The following is a 5,027-nucleotide window of genomic DNA, read 5'->3' as shown; positions in this document are numbered from 1 at the left end:
TTGTTTGGGCTGTTGAGAGGAGTAAAAAACCATCAAAAATTTCAATCCTGCATGATTCTACCAAGAAATGTGATTCTTCATTCAAAACGCTGGTTTTTGCTATTGGGCTCTATTGAATAATGAATGTTTTGAATTTTCTCCAAAAGTAAAGTAGTTGCAAACTCATGCTTTTAGAGACTTGTTTGGGCTCATGAGAGGAGTAGAAAAACATCAAAAATTTCAGTCCTGCATGATTCTACCAAGAAATGTGTGTTCATTGAAACGGCTGGTTTTTGATAGTTTGGGCCCTATTGAATAATGAATGTTTTGAATTTTCTCCAAAAGTAAAGTAGTTGCAAACTCATCCTTTTAGAAACTTGTTTGGGCTGTTGAGAGGAGTAAAAAACCATCAAAAATTTCAATCCTGCATGATTTTACCAAGAAATGTGATTCTTCATTCAAAACCTGATTTTTGCTATTGGGCTCTATTGAATAGTGAATGTTTTGAATTTTCTCCAAAAGTAAAGTAGTTGCAAACTCATGCTTTTAGAGACTTGTTTGGGCTCATGAGAGGAGTAGAAAAACATCAAAAATTTCAGTCCTGCATGATTCTACCAAGAAATGTGATCATTCAAACCGCTGGTTTTTGATAGTTTGGGCCCTATTGAATAATGAATGTTTTGAATTTTCTCCAAAAGTAAAGTAGTTGCAAACTCATCCTTTTAGAAACTTGTTTGGGCTGTTGAGAGGAGTAAAAAACCATCAAAAATTTCAATCCTGCATGATTCTACCAAGAAATGTGATTCTTCATTCAAAACGCTGGTTTTTGCTATTGGGCTCTATTGAATAATGAATGTTTTGAATTTTCTCCAAAAGTAAAGTAGTTGCAAACTCATGCTTTTAGAGACTTGTTTGGGCTCATGAGAGGAGAAGAAAAACATCAAAAATTTCAGTCCTGCATGATTGTACCAAGAAATGTGTGTTCATTGAAACCGCTGGTTTTTGATAGTTTGGGCCCTATTGAATAATGAATGTTTTGAATTTTCTCCAAAAGTAAAGTAGTTGCAAACTCATCCTTTTAGAAACTTGTTTGGGCTGTTGAGAGGAGTAAAAAACCATCAAAAATTTCAATCCTGCATGATTCTACCAAGAAATGTGATTCTTCATTCAAAACGCTGGTTTTTGCTATTGGGCTCTATTGAATAATGAATGTTTTGAATTTTCTCCAAAAGTAAAGTAGTTGCAAACTCATGCTTTTAGAGACTTGTTTGGGCTCATGAGAGGAGTAGAAAAACATCAAAAATTTCAGTCCTGCATGATTCTACCAAGAAATGTGTGTTCATTCAAACCGCTGGTTTTTGATAGTTTGGGCCCTATTGAATAATGAATGTTTTGAATTTTCTCCAAAAGTAAAGTAGTTGCAAACTCATGCTTTTAGAGACTTGTTTGGGCTCATGAGAGGAGTAGAAAAACATCAAAAATTTCAGTCCTGCATGATTCTACCAAGAAATGTGTGTTCATTGAAACCGCTGGTTTTTGATAGTTTGGGCCCTATTGAATAATGAATGTTTTGAATTTTCTCCAAAAGTAAAGTAGTTGCAAACTCATCCTTTTAGAAACTTGTTTGGGCTGTTGAGAGGAGTAAAAAACCATCAAAAATTTCAATCCTGCATGATTCTACCAAGAAATGTGATTCTTCATTCAAAACGCTGGTTTTTGCTATTGGGCTCTATTGAATAATGAATGTTTTGAATTTTCTCCAAAAGTAAAGTAGTTGCAAACTCATGCTTTTAGAGACTTGTTTGGGCTCATGAGAGGAGTAGAAAAACATCAAAAATTTCAGTCCTGCATGATTCTACCAAGAAATGTGTGTTCATTGAAACCGCTGGTTTTTCATAGTTTGGGCCCTATTGAATAATGAATGTTTTGAATTTTCTCCAAAAGTAAAGTAGTTGCAAACTCATCCTTTTAGAAACTTGTTTGGGCTGTTGAGAGGAGTAAAAAACCATCAAAAATTTCAATCCTGCATGATTCTACCAAGAAATGTGATTCTTCATTCAAAACGCTGGTTTTTGCTATTGGGCTCTATTGAATAATGAATGTTTTGAATTTTCTCCAAAAGTAAAGTAGTTGCAAACTCATGCTTTTAGAGACTTGTTTGGGCTCATGAGAGGAGTAGAAAAACATCAAAAATTTCAGTCCTGCATGATTCTACCAAGAAATGTGTGTTCATTGAAACCGCTGGTTTTTGATAGTTTGGGCCCAATTGAATAATGAATGTTTTGAATTTTCTCCAAAAGTAAAGTAGTTGCAAACTCATCCTTTTAGAAACTTGTTTGGGCTGTTGAGAGGAGTAAAAAACCATCAAAAATTTCAATCCTGCATGATTCTACCAAGAAATGTGATTCTTCATTCAAAACGCTGGTTTTTGCTATTGGGCTCTATTGAATAATGAATGTTTTGAATTTTCTCCAAAAGTAAAGTAGTTGCAAACTCATCCTTTTGGAAACTTGTTTGGGCTGTTGAGAGGAGTAAAAAACCATCAAAAATTTCAATCCTGCATGATTCTACCAAGAAATGTGATTCTTCATTCAAAACGCTGGTTTTTGCTATTGGGCTCTATTGAATAATGAATGTTTTGAATTTTCTCCAAAAGTAAAGTAGTTGCAAACTCATGCTTTTAGAGACTTGTTTGGGCTCATGAGAGGAGTAGAAAAACATCAAAAATTTCAGTCCTGCATGATTCTACCAAGAAATGTGTGTTCATTCAAACCGCTGGTTTTTGATAGTTTGGGCCCTATTGAATAATGAATGTTTTGAATTTTCTCCAAAAGTAAAGTAGTTGCAAACTCATCCTTTTAGAAACTTGTTTGGGCTGTTGAGAGGAGTAAAAAACCATCAAAAATTTCAATCTTGCATGATTCTACCAAGAAATGTGATTCTTCATTCAAAACGCTTGTTTTTGCTATTGGGCTCTATTGAATAATGAATGTTTTGAATTTTCTCCAAAAGTAAAGTAGTTGCAAACTCATGCTTTTAGAGACTTGTTTGGGCTCATGAGAGGAGTAGAAAAACATCAAAAATTTCAGTCCTACATGATTCTACCAAGAAATGTGTGTTCATTGAAACCGCTGGTTTTTGATAGTTTGGGCCCTATTGAATAATGAATGTTTTGAATTTTCTCCAAAAGTAAAGTAGTTGCAAACTCATCCTTTTAGAAACTTGTTTGGGCTGTTGAGAGGAGTAAAAAACCATCAAAAATTTCAATCCTGCATGATTCTACCAAGAAATGTGATTCTTCATTCAAAACGCTGGTTTTTGCTATTGGGCTCTATTGAATAATGAATGTTTTGAATTTTCTCCAAAAGTAAAGTAGTTGCAAACTCATGCTTTTAGAGACTTGTTTGGGCTCATGAGAGGAGTAGAAAAACATCAAAAATTTCAGTCCTGCATGATTCTACCAAGAAATGTGTGTTCATTCAAACCGCTGGTTTTTGATAGTTTGGGCCCTATTGAATAATGAATGTTTTGAATTTTCTCCAAAAGTAAAGTAGTTGCAAACTCATCCTTTTAGATACTTGTTTGGGCTGTTGAGAGGAGTAAAAAACCATCAAAAATTTCAATCCTGCATGATTTTACCAAGAAATGTGATTCTTCATTCAAAACCTGATTTTTGCTATTGGGCTCTATTGAATAGTGAATGTTTTGAATTTTCTCCAAAAGTAAAGTAGTTGCAAACTCATGCTTTTAGAGACTTGTTTGGGCTCATGAGAGTAGAAAAACATCAAAAATTTCAGTCCTGCATGATTCTACCAAGAAATGTGTGTTCATTGAAACCGCTGGTTTTTGATAGTTTGGGCCCTATTGAATAATGAATGTTTTGAATTTTCTCCAAAAGTAAAGTAGTTGCAAACTCATCCTTTTAGAAACTTGTTTGGGCTGTTGAGAGGAGTAAAAAACCATCAAAAATTTCAATCCTGCATGATTCTACCAAGAAATGTGATTCTTCATTCAAAACGCTGGTTTTTGCTATTGGGCTCTATTGAATAATGAATGTTTTGAATTTTCTCCAAAAGTAAAGTAGTTGCAAACTCATGCTTTTAGAGACTTGTTTGGGCTCATGAGATGAGTAGAAAAACATCAAAAATTTCAGTCCTGCATGATTCTACCAAGACATGTGTGTTCATTGAAACCACTGGTTTTTGATAGTTTGGGCCCTATTGAATAATGAATGTTTTGAATTTTCTCCAAAAGTAAAGTAGTTGCAAACTCATCCTTTTAGAAACTTGTTTGGGCTGTTGAGAGGAGTAAAAAACCATCAAAAATTTCAATCCTGCATGATTCTACCAAGAAATGTGATTCTTCATTCAAAACGCTGGTTTTTGCTATTGGGCTCTATTGAATAATGAATGTTTTGAATTTTCTCCAAAAGTAAAGTAGTTGCAAACTCATGCTTTTAGAGACTTGTTTGGGCTCATGAGAGGAGTAGAAAAACATCAAAAATTTCAGTCCTGCATGATTCTACCAAGAAATGTGTGTTCATTCAAACCGCTGGTTTTTGATAGTTTGGGCCCTATTGAATAATGATGTTTTGAATTTTCTCCAAAAGTAAAGTAGTTGCAAACTCATGCTTTTAGAGACTTGTTTGGGCTCATGAGAGGAGTAGAAAAACATCAAAAATTTCAGTCCTCCATGATTCTACCAAGAAATGTGTGTTCATTGAAACCACTGGTTTTTGATAGTTTGGGCCCTATTGAATAATGAATGTTTTGAATTTTCTCCAAAAGTAAAGTAGTTGCAAACTCATCCTTTTAGAAACTTGTTTGGGCTGTTGAGAGGAGTAAAAAACCATCAAAAATTTCAATCCTGCATGATTCTACCAAGAAATGTGATTCTTCATTCAAAACGCTGGTTTTTGCTATTGGGCTCTATTGAAGAATGAATGTTTTGAATTTTCTCCAAATGTAAAGTAGTTGCAAACTCATGCTTTTAGAGACTTGTTTGGGCTCATGAGAGGAGTAGAAAAACATCAAAAATTTCAGTCCTGC

This window comes from Dendrobates tinctorius, unplaced genomic scaffold (genome assembly GCF_039654945.1).
Source record: "Dendrobates tinctorius isolate UK_male_01 unplaced genomic scaffold, ASM3965494v1 ptg000125l, whole genome shotgun sequence".
NCBI lineage: Eukaryota > Metazoa > Chordata > Amphibia > Anura > Dendrobatidae > Dendrobates > Dendrobates tinctorius.
Note: the sequence above shows the minus strand (reverse complement) of the source record.